Below are 13,190 nucleotides of genomic sequence, written 5' to 3'. Positions count from 1 at the left end.
CCACGGCTAGTTGTATCAATGAACCATTGAGGGCCACACAAGTATTAGCTTTGTAAATCCCGATGAGAAGTAAAATAGTTCAATGTGTTGAACGGCTTATAAATGTGTTTATAAGTGTAAAGAAAAATGGAAGTATGACTTCTAAGAGAGAAATATAAATTTTAATTTATGGAAGTGTTCCTAAGATTAAAATTTGGCCAAGTAAATAATGTAGTTGAAAATTGTGATTTTCATAAACATTATTGGGGACTAAATTAAATTAATTCAAGTGTTGAATTAATCAAACACTAGTGGACCTAGTAGAGTCCAAATAATTAAAATAATTCAAGTGTTGAATTAATTAAATAATATTGAGTCTTGTAGAGCTCAATTAAATAATTATTTAACTAGTGGGACTTGAATAAATTCAAGTAGTATTTAATTAATCTCAAATATGTTTGAGATAATTAAAATTTAGTCCATGGTTTTTAATGTGTTAAAAACCATATTATATACATGACATGCTAGGGTTTGCATGCATTGGGAGGTGAAGAGGTGTGGATTACTTTTTCATTAAAAAATTCAAAAGCATGCAACTTTTGAGGGACAACTTTTTTCACACACCCAAGACAAGTCTTCCCTCCCTCATTCCATGTAGTGGCCGAAATATACATACACTTTTTCTCTCCATTTTTCTTCCTTTTGTTCTTCAATTTTTGTTGGAGAATAAACCCTTCTCTTTGATAAATCCTCAAACTTTTCTAGTGCAATTTTTGAGGGGGTTTACCTTGCTAGTGGTGGGCCTAATTTGAAGGAAAGTTTCAAGGATTTGGAGGAGGAGCTTGTAGATCTTCATGCCTTGAAGAGCTTTGTTGTTTGACAACAAAGTTGGTGCCATTCATCAATCTTTTAAAGATTGATAGGTATATTTTCTAAACATCCTATGTATGTTAATTTTGTAAATATTGCACAAGAACAATGGGGTGGCCGAAATTTTCTTCATAAAATTCGATTTTTGTGCTTCCGTTGCGTTTCCGGCCACCGTAACCGGTCCCCTTTCAAGTGGTATCCGAGCTAAGGTTACGGTTTTTGTGTTATATTTACGTAATATTATGTTGAGATCGATTTCTAACCGTTTGAGATTTTTGGTGCAAGAAAATCACAAGGGCCGAATTTTTTGGTAGCAAAACAAAAAAAAAAAAAAAACGTTTTTCCGGGCAGCCGAGGGGCTGCCCGAAAGGGGCTGCTTGGGCTGCCCGAAATGTTCAGTTTTTAAAATAAAAAAAAAAAATTTTTTGTGTTGCCGGAATCCGGCGACGGAGCTCCGGCGACGGCGATGACGGCTAGGGTTTCCAAAAGTGTTTTGGTTAATCCAAGTGTCATGGGCCTTGAGATGTTGGGCCATTGGATGGTCAACATATTTTGTGAAATTTAAATGGGCCAAAGTATTTTTGGTGAAAAATGGTTTTTGGGCCCTTAAGTTTAAATTTACAATTGTTGCACATATTTTCTCATAAAATAAATAATTGAAGTAGGACTTTAATTATTTATAGTAAATAGTGATTTACAAGAAATTCGATTATAAATAAATTAATTTGAAAGTAGACAAAGGTGTTTGTATACTTTGTTAATTTAATTTATAATCGTGGCGGTTAGTGATTGGATCAAGATATATAATATTGGATCAATTAATTATTGTGATAATTAATTGATGGTGTATGATATGTGATATTATGCATGAAGGATGATCAAAAGCCCAAGCCCAATTTGCTAGGTGTATGCTAGGATATTTGATGTTGAATGATTGTAATAATTATCAAATTTAAAGTGGGCTTGGTTTATGGCCCGTTCCCACCCCCATGAGATGTATCCCTATGTGCCATGGATATTTAATTGTAAATATTAGAATAGTGGAAGATCAAGATTGGAAGATGGTGGCCTTGGTGATTATGAAGATCGAAGACATGTAAATATTGGAAGCATATGTAATAGTTGCATTTGCATCCCGTGCATTTCCCTAGGATTGGACCTAGGCCCGTGTTTAGCTCACACGGTCCGTTAGTATTGGGGCGATTGATCATCCTTGTTTGTTTACTGTTTATAATATATGCATGATATGTTATAAATAATGAGTATGTGCGTTATTATTATGATAATAACAAAGTTGCATGAATCCGGCAAACATACGATCAAACATGGCGAGCTTTTAAAAATAAAATTAATTATGAGACCTTTCAAAACTAAAAACCCTCATTTTGAATTAGATTCAAAATTAATATCAAGCCCGAAAAGGGGAATTATAAAATTGGTTATAATTTCCTTGTCTTCCATCGACAATGGGTGCATGATGAACGCTACCCGTACTCGGGGCTCGGCTCATATTATTGGGGGGGCCCTTAGTGCCGGAAAGCTGTGACATTCATTGACATGGTGATGTGAACTACGTGGAACTCCCATGATTTCGGCTCATATTATTGAGGGAACTCATGGCGACCGTCCATTAAGGTTCAACATCGATGGGTAAGGCTTGACACGTAAAGATGAACGACGTCTATAATGGGTCCTAATCAAACGTGAGACAAAAGTTTACGTTAAGGGTTGCATTGTGATGCAATTGGGAAACTACCTTTTAGGAATTGTGATTGGCTGTATAATCGGGATCATAATTCGCTAATTGGACCTTACGTACCTACTGAGGAAAGGAGTTTCCCGTTTTCACTAGAGGGTAGTGAAAGATGTCAAAACAGTGGGAGCAAATATTTATGAAGTAAAAGTCCAAACTTCATATCTTACTAAATATTTAAAATAGTCATCAACATTTATCTGTTTTACTTTTCAGTACAAATCGACAATGTCTTCGATGCGCAATTCGATATCTATAATACTCGACAAACACATATTAACTGGACCTAATTACCTCACTTGGCTAAGAAATTTGAAAATAGTCTTAAATTCGGAAAGGGTAACATATACACTGACTCAGTCGCCCCCTGTTGAGGCTCCGACTGACTGCAATCCTGAGGAATTGCAGGCTTACAAGGAATGGTGTGACCATGACTTGATAGCCAGGTGTTATATGCTGACTTCTATGAACGATGAGCTACAGAGGCGTTTTGAGGGTGCAAAGAGTGCTGCTGACATTCATTTGCATCTCAAAGAGCTCTTTGGTGAGCAAACACGACCTCTAAGGCGTGCTACCGTCAAGGAGCTGATCACTTTGCGCATGCGAGATTGGGCCTCGGTCCATGAGCATGGCTTAAAGGTGATCGGGCTCGTGGACAAGCTCGTTGGCATGGATTTGATCTTGCCTTCGGAGTTGACCACGGACGTGTTGCTGTTATCGCTGCCTAGCTCGTTTGATCCTTTTGTGGTGAACTTCAACATGAACAAGATGGAACCGACCCTTGAGGAGTTGGTAAACATGCTTGTTACCTTTGAGTCCACTATCAAGAAAGAGAAGTCGGTTCTTTATGTGGGTTCTTCATCTGGTACGAAGATTGATCAACATGGGAATGGAAAGAAGCGTTCTTTCCAACGTCCCGAGAAGAACGTGCCCTTGTTGAGGCAATCTCCGAATCCCGTTGTGGCAGCCAGACCAGTTAAGGCTGACAAGACTGGTGATGTTTGTCATCACTGCAAGAAGCCTGGACATTGGAGGCGAAATTGCAAAGAATATCTTGCCCAGAAGTGTTCTGGAAACGGTATGTTCTAAATTTAAGTAAACATTTTAATTAACTCTACTTCTTGGGTATTAGATACCGGTTGTGACTCACATCTCTGTAATGGGTTACAGGTGATGGGAAGAAGTAGGAAGCTTAAGGAAGGTGTGACCTTCTTGAGGATGGGCAATGGAGCAAGAGTTGCTGCCAAGACCTTAAGAGATGTTTACTTATTGTTGAACAATAGTTTTAAGTTAATTAAGAGATGTTTGTTTGTACCTTTTTGATGAAAAACATTATTTCCATTTCTATTGTGATAAAGATGGATATTCTTGTTTATTTAGCAAAGGTGTTTGCAACATTTACAAGAATGAATGTTTAATTGGTACTTGAGAACTTGAAAACGATCTCTATAACTTAAAATTAAAAGATATTCCATTAAATGTCCATTCAAAGGCAGACACCATATGAGATATGGATGGGTAAGCCTCCCAAATATTCTTATCTTAGAATATGGGGAGCCCTGCTTATGTGAAGCAGGTAGTGGGAGATAAATTGGATTGTTGATCCATTTTATGTTACTTTGTGGGATATCCAAGGAATTAAGTTGGATATTATTTCTATCATCCCCAAGAAACAAAGGTGTTTGTTTCTAGGAATGCAACCTTTTTGGAAAGGGATTTTCTATTGGATAGAAAAGGCAGAGATAGAACTCGAAGAGGTTCGAGAGGAACCCGCAATTATAGAACCCACACCCGATGAGCCAAGAGAGGAGATACAAGCTCCTAGCAGATACGAGAAAGTCTCGAGACCACCTATGAGGTATGGTCAGCTTCTTGAAGAAAGGCCATGATGAGCCTAACCATGGATGTGATCCAAGGACCTTCAAGGAAGCGTTATCTGATGCTGATTCATCCAAATGGCTTGAAGCAATGGAATCTGAGTTGAATTCCATGCATTCGAACCAAGTGTAGGATCTTGTGGATCCACCTAAGGGAACTGTTCCCACAGGGACTTGGGGCGGATGGGAAGGTATTGACCTTCAAGACGCGATTGGTGGCAAAAGGATATACTCAAAGACAAGGAGTTGACTTTGAGGAAACCTTTTCCCAGTCGCAATGTTCAAGTCCATAAGGATTTTGCTAGCCATAGCTGCATGGTATGACTATGAGATATGGCAGATGGATGTTAAGACAGTCTTTCTTAATGGGGATTTTAAGAAAGTGATTTACATGTCTCAAACCTGGTGGGTTTACATCTGTCGGAAGTGAGCATATGGTATGCAAACTTCAGAGATCTATTTATGGTCTAAAGAAGGCATCAAGGAGTTGGAACCTTAGATTCGATAAGTACAATCAAAGAGTTTGATTTACTAAGAATCTTGAGGGACCCTGTGTGTATAAGAAGGTCAGTGGGAGTGTTGAGACATTCCTGGTGTTATATGTTGATGACATTCTACTCATTAGGAATGAGGTAGGAATGTTACAATCAACTAAGATATGGTTAGCGAGTAAGTTCTCGATGAAGGACTTGGGTGAAGCATCTTTTGTATTGGGATACAGATCTATTGAGATAGATCGAAAAGATGGCTTGGTCTCACCCAGTCCACATACATTGATACCATCGTGAAGCAGTTCTCGATGGATGAGTCCATGAGAGGACATCTACCAGTGTGTCATGGCGTGTCCCTATCCAAGTCTGTCTCCCAAGACAGATGCAGAGATAGTGGCGATGACACGCATTCCGTATGCTTCGGAAATTGGTAATATCATGTATGGGATGATATCTACACGTCCTGACGTGGCGTTTGCACTATGTGTAGTGAAAGGATATCAATCGAACCCTGGTCTTCCACACCTGAAAGCTGTGAAAGACATCCTCAAGCAGTTGAGAAGGACCAATAAGTTGTTCTTGGTCTATGGGGTAGAGAACTGAAATTGGAAGGCTATACCGACTCTAGCTTCCAAAGCGATATTGATAACTCGAAGTCAACCTCTATTTTGTATTCATGCTCAACGGTGCTGCTGTCTCTTGGAAGAGTTCCAAGCAAGACAATATTACGGATTCCAGCACAGAGACCGAATACATTGCTGCATCAGATGCAGCAAGAGAGGCTGTTTGGATAAGGAATTTCGTCTAAGAGTTGGACGTCATTCCTAATGGAGTAGCTCCTGTCCCGGTGTTGTGTGACAACACGGGAGCTGTAGCTCAAGCAGAGGAGCCAAGGTCTCATCAGAAGTCCAAACATGTATTGAGAAAGTACCACATCCTCGGAGAGATTGTGGAAAGAAGAGTAGTGTCTATTGACAAAGTCGGCTCCGCAGATTATGTTGTTGATCCACTAATTAGGCCTTTACCTGGACCATTATTCGACAAGCATCGCGAATCAATGGGTTTTATGCATATGGGTAGTTGGCTCTAGTGCAAGTGGGAGATTGTTAGAGTAGGTGCCCGTCGAGCCAAGTGTTGGCCGAGTGTTCACAATGGAACTCTATGTATAAGCAATCTTTATTTTAATAATATTTGAAATCATTATTATGGCACATCTTTATCTGTATACCCATGCTAGTTGCATAGATAAAGCCCTTGAATATACAAATAGTAGAAAGAATATGAGATGCTCATATGATGAGTATCATGAAACTCATATTTGGAATACTGTATATTCTAAACCGTTCCTAGTCGATTCAGCCGCCACTAAGAAGGATAAAGGCCGCTCGAGTTACAGACTAGTATCTGCGATGTGAGTACCATGTTTCATTGGTAGGGGACATTGTGATGTCCGAACATGCAGATAGGTGCTCCTTGTAGAGTGCACTGAACAACCCTCCATAAAAGGACTTTCCAAGTGGTTCTCACTTATCGAGTGGAAAAGTCCTGGTTTATGGTTGTACAGAATTAGTCCTTATGACCCGGGACAACATTGAGACTCTATGTGCTAGAATTACACTTTGACTTGTTTACCGACTCTCATGGGGTCATCAGGTGGCAAGGTTGGGTGTTCTGTCGAAACACATAGGAGTCGATGCATTGTAGTCGGGGATTCACCGCTTACCTACGGGTATGGATATCCTATGTGTTTTTCATGTATGTGTGGGTTGAAATCTCTGATCAGAGTATGGTGGTAATTATGAAAGGGGTTTCATAGATTACACCATCGATGCAACCACAACATGACACATAGTATCGATTCATTGACAACTCTCGATAAACCAATAGTTGTCGAATCGGTCGGGATATATGAGTTGAAGGGACCGTACTGTACGCTAACCATAATTGAATGGTTCTTGCAGGCACTATCATGTGATACCTAGGGAATCACGTAAGCGATGCTGCTAGGCGTTTAACGTGATTGGTTGGGTACTATCAGACTTGAGTTCTGACGTTCTTACTATCAAGGAGTTGATAAGTAAGAATGGAGCAATTAGGGTATGCTCGAATAAGGACATGTTTAGTCCGAATCACATAGAGATGTGAACCCACGGCTAGTTGTATCAATGAACCATTGAGGGCCACACAGGTATTAGCTTTGTAAATCCCGATGAGAAGTAAAATAGTTCAATGTGTTGAACGGCTTATAAATGTGTTTATAAGTGTAAAGAAAAATGGAAGTATGACTTCTAAGAGAGAAATATAAATTTTAATTTATGGAAGTGTTCCTAAGATTAAAATTTGGCCAAGTAAATAATGTAGTTGAAAATTGTGATTTTCATAAATATTATTGGGGACTAAATTAAATTAATTCAAGTGTTGAATTAATCAAACACTAGTGGACCTAGTAGAGTCCAAATAATTAAAATAATTCAAGTGTTGAATTAATTAAATAATATTGAGTCTTGTAGAGCTCAATTAAATAATTATTTAACTAGTGGGACTTGAATAAATTCAAGTAGTATTTAATTAATCTCAAATATGTTTGAGATAATTAAAATTTAGTCCATGGTTTTTAATGTGTTAAAAACCATATTATATACATGACATGCTAGGGTTTGCATGCATGGGAGGTGAAGAGGTGTGGATTACTTTTTCATTAAAAAATTCAAAAGCATGCAACTTTTGAGGGACAACTTTTTCACACACCCAAGACAAGTCTTCCCTCCCTCATTCCATGTAGTGGCCGAAATATACATACACTTTTTCTCTCCATTTTTCTTCCTTTTGTTCTTCAATTTTTGTTGGAGAATAAACCCTTCTCTTTGATAAATCCTCAAACTTTTCTAGTGCAATTTTTGAGGGGGTTTACCTTGCTAGTGGTGGGCCTAATTTGAAGGAAAGTTTCAAGGATTTGGAGGAGGAGCTTGTAGATCTTCATGCCTTGAAGAGCTTTGTTGTTTGACAGCAAAGTTGGTGCCATTCATCAATCTTTTAAAGATTGATAGGTATATTTTCTAAACATCCTATGTATGTTAATTTTGTAAATATTGCACAAGAACAATGGGGTGGCCGAAATTTTCTTCATAAAATTCGATTTTTGTGCTTCCGTTGCGTTTCCGGCCACCGTAACCGGTCCCCTTTCAAATTGTTGTTTTCTACTACTTGTCATCCTCAAACGGATGGACAAACTGAAGTTGTCAATAGATTTTTGGAACACTTTTGCGTGCTATTCTTAAAAAGAACTTGGATTGACATTTCTATGGACTTTATTTTGGAGTTGCCTAGGACTAAGAAGGGGAGGGATTCTATTTTAGTTGTTGTGGATAGATTCTCTAAGATGTCACATTTTATAGCTTGTCATAAAACCGATGATGCTTCAAACATTGCGGATTTGTTCTTTAGAGAAGTCGTTATGTTGCATGGCATGCCTAGGACTATTGTTTCTGGTCGCGATGTAAAATTCTTGAGTTACTTTTGGAAGATTTTATGGGCTAAACTTGGCACAAAATTGTTGTTTTCTACTACTTGTCATCCTCAAACGGATGGACAAACTGAAGTTGCCAATAGAACTTTGGGAACATTTTTGCGTGCTATTCTTAAAAAGAACTTGGATGGTCATTTATGTGGACTTTATTTTGGGGTTGCCTTGGACTAAGAAGGGGAGGGATTCTATTTTTGTTTTTGTGGATAGATTCTATAAGATGGCACATTTTATAGCTTGCCATAAAACCGATGATGCTTCAAACATTGCGGATTTGTTCTTTAGAGAAGTCGTTAGGTTGTGTGGTATGCCTAGGACTATTGTTTCTGATCGCGATGTTATAATCTTGAGATACTTTTGGAAGACTTTATGGGCTATACTTGGCACAAAATTGTTGTTTTCTACTACTTGTCATCCTCAAATGGTGGACAAACTGAAGTTGTCAATAGAACTTTGGGAACACTTTTGCGTGTTATTCTTAAAAAGAACTTAGATTGACATTTCTATGGACTTTATTTTGGAGTTTCCTAGGACTAAGAAGCGGAGGGATTCTAATTTTGTTGTTGTGGATAGATTCTCTAAGATGGCACATTTTATAGCTTGTCATTAAACCGATGATGCTTCAAACATTGCGGATTTGTTCTTTAGAGAAGTCGTTACGTTGCATTGAATGTGTAACGGTACGGTTTAAGTTTTCATAAGTTTATTGACTGCTTGGTCAAGTTTAAGTATAGTTTGGATGTTAAGAGTTTCGATTTAGGATTTATAGTATGGTTGGTTATAGATTATGTGTAGTGCTTTTGTAGCGGCGTTACGATTAAATTCATGATAATTCGTATGTTGAGCCAATTGGTATGAGGCCAATTGGAATGATTAGATAAGACATAGAGTGTAACTTTCTTATTTTGAGTTTGGTTCAAATCATTGTGGAAGATAAGCCAAAAGAGCCCCGAAGTGTATCGTGTGTTTCGACGTTCCTCCAGTGACACATGTTGGGAGAATGGGCATAACGTTTTATTCAGACGTCCAAATGATCTGAAATTTTGAGGGATTCAAGATACGACATAGGGCTACAACTTTGTAGTTTACAACTTTTTCTAATACGCAGGGGAAGAGGCGTTTCTGAAGCGATCTTTAACGTGGCAATGCGCAGAGTGGGGCCCGAGCGGTAATGTTTGGCCGCCCGAGCGCCACTACTTCTGGAATTTCGGTTTCGGGCAGAATCATTGGCGCCCGAGCGGTATTTTTTGACCGCCCGAGCGCCGGGCACAGTGCAAAAGCGTGTTTTGGGTGAATTTAGGCTTTATAACCGATTGGGACACTCATTTCTCTCATTTCCCTTCTCTTCTTTTCTCTCCTCCAACGTTTCCAAGTAGGGTTCTTCATTTTCTTTTTATCCTTCCATTCAATCAAGCAATGAATCTTCAATCCGGAGTTAGAACAAGATTATTTTGGGATCAAGGAAGCTAAGGTAAGCTTTTGGTTTGGTTATTTCTTAGTTTTTGGTGTTGGAGATGATATGGGTTTGTTGATGGTGTTGGTTTATGGATTAATTGAAAGCGGACCGGTTACGGTGGCCGGAAGCGCAACGGAAGCACAAAAATCGAATTTTTGACACAAAAATTTCGGCCACCTAAAGATCTTGAGCAATATTTACAAAACAAAACACCATTCATAGGATGTTAAAGAAATGTACCTATCAACTTTAAAAAGTTGATTGTGGCTCCAACTTTGTTGTTGAACAACAAAGCTCTTGAATGGAAGATGAATCTACAAGCTCTCCTCCTTTCTTCTTGAATCTTTCCTTCAAATTAGGCCCACCACCAACTAGGTAGATCCCCTCACAATTTGCACTAGAAAAATGTGAGGATTTTTCAAAGAGAAGTGTATGTTTTCTCCAACAAATTGAAGAACACAAAAGAAGAGAAAAATGGAGAGAATGAGGAAGAGAGGTTTCGGCCATGTGTGATGTAGAATGAGGGAGGAGAATCTAGTCTTGGGGTTGCAAAAAGTTGATACAAAAAGTTGCATGCCAACCATTATTTTAATCAAAAGTATTCCCCAACTCTTCACCTCCCATGCATGCATATAATATAGTTTTTAATCAAATTAAAAACTTTGGACTAAATTTAATTATCTCAAACACATTTGAGACTAATTAAACATTACTTGAATTTACCCAAGTCCCACTAGTTAAATAATTATTTTAATTGAGCTCTACAAGACTCAATATAATTTAATTAATTCAACACTTGAATTAATTTAATTATTTGGACTCTACTAGGTCTACTAGTGTTTAATTAATTCAACACTTGAATTAATTTATTTAGTCCATAATAATGTTTATGAAAATCACAATTTTTCAATTATATTATTCACTTGGCCAAATTTTAATTTAGGAACACTTCCATAAATCAAAATTTACATTTCTCTCATAGAAGTCATACTTCTATTTACTTTACACTTATAAACTCATTTATAAGTCGTTCAACACATTGAACTATTTTCTCCTTTATAGAAGTCATACTTCTAATTTTCCTTACGCTTATAAACTCCTTTATAAGCCGTTCAACACATTGAACTATTTTTACTTCTCATCGGGATTTACAAAGCTAGCACTTGTGTGGCCCTCAATGGTTCATTGATACAACTAGCCGTGGGTTCACATCTCCATGTGATTCGGACTAAACATGTCCTTATTCGAGCATACCCCAATTGCTCCATTCTTACTTATCAACTCCTTGATAGTAAGAACGTCAGAACTCAAGTCTGATAGTACCCAACCAATCACGTTAAACGCCTAGCAGCATCGCTTACGTGATTCCCTAGGTATCACATGATAGTGCCTGCAAGAACCATTCAATTATGGTTAGCGTACAGTACGGTCCCTTCAACTCATATATCCCGATCGATTTGACAACCATTGGTTTATCGAGAGTTGTCAATGAATCGATACTATGTGTCATGTCGTAGTTGCATCGATGGTGCAATCTATGAAACACCTTTCATAATTACAACCATACTCTGGCCAGAGATTTCGATCTACATACACATGATAACACAAAGGATATCCATACCCGAAGGTAAGCGGTGAATCCCCGACTAGAATGCATCGACTCCTATGTGTTTCGACAGAACACCTAACCTTGCCACCTGATGACCCCATGAGAGTCGGTAAACAAGTCAAAGTGTAATTCTAGCACATAGAGTCTCAATGTTGTCCCGGGTCATAAGGACTAATTCTGTACAACCATAAACCAGGACTTTTCCACTCGATAAGTGAGAACCACTTGGAAAGTCCTTTTATGGAGGGTTGTTCAGTGCACTCTACCAGGAGCACCTATCTGCATGTTCGGACATCACAATGTCCCCTACCAATGAAACATGGTACTCACATCGCAGATACTAGTCTCTAACTCGAGCGGCCTATATCCTTCTTAGTGGCGGCTGAATCGACTAGGAACCGTTTAGAATATACAGTATTACAAATATGAGTTTCATGATACTCATCATATGAGCATCTCATATTCTTTCTACTATTTGTATATTCAAGGGCTTTATCTATGCAGCTAGCATGGGTATACAGATAAAGATTTGCCAAAGTAATAATTTCAAATATTATTAAAATAAAGACTGCTTATACATAGAGTTTCATTGTGAACACTCGGCCAACACTTGGCTCGACGGGCACCTACTCTAACAATCTCCCACTTGCACTAGAGCCAACTACCCATATGCTTAAAACCCATTGATTCGCGATGCTTGTCGAATAATGGTCCAGGTAAAGGCTTAGCTAGTGGATCAACAACATAATCTGCGGAGCCGACTTTGTCAATAGACACTACTCTTCATTCCACAATCTCTCCGAGGATGTGGTACTTTCTCAGTACTAGTTTGGATTTCTGATGAGACCTTGGCTCCTTTGCTTGAGCTATAGCTCCCGTGTTGTCACACAACACCGGGATAGGAGCAATTCCATTAGGAATGACGTCCAACTCTTGGACGAAATTCCTTATCCAAACAGCCTCTCTTGCTGCATCTGATGCAGCAATGTATTCGGCCTCTGTGCTGGAATCCGTATTATTGTCTTGCTTGGAACTCTTCCAAGAGACAGCAGCACCGTTGAGCATGAATACAAAACTAGAGGTTGACTTCGAGTTATCGATATCGCTTTGGAAGCTAGAGTCGGTATAGCCTTCCAATTTCAGTTCTCTACCCCCATAGACCAAGAACAACTTATTGGTCCTTCTCAACAACTTGAGGATGTCTTTCACAGCTTTCTAGTTGTGGAAGACCGGGGTTCGATTGATATCTTTTCACTACACATAGTGAAAACGCCACGTCAGGACGTGTAGATATCATCCCATACATGATGTTACCAATTGCCGAAGCATACGGAATGCGTGTCATCGTCACTATCTCTGCATCAGTCTCAGGAGACAGACTTGGATAGGGACACGCCATGACACATTGGTAGATGTCCTCTCAAGGACGCATCCATCGAGAACCGCTTCACGATGGTATCATGTATGTGGACTGGGTGAGACCAAGCCATCTTTTCGATCTATCTCTATAGATATGTATCCCAATACAAAAGATGCTTCACCCAAGTCCTGCATTGAGAACTTACTCGCTAACCATATCTCAGTTGATTGCAACATTCCTACATCATTCCCAATGAGTAGAATGTCATCAAC

Source organism: Primulina eburnea, chromosome 9 (assembly GCF_022965805.1).
Source record: "Primulina eburnea isolate SZY01 chromosome 9, ASM2296580v1, whole genome shotgun sequence".
In the NCBI taxonomy this organism is placed as follows: domain Eukaryota; kingdom Viridiplantae; phylum Streptophyta; class Magnoliopsida; order Lamiales; family Gesneriaceae; genus Primulina; species Primulina eburnea.
This window is presented reverse-complemented; position numbering follows the sequence as displayed.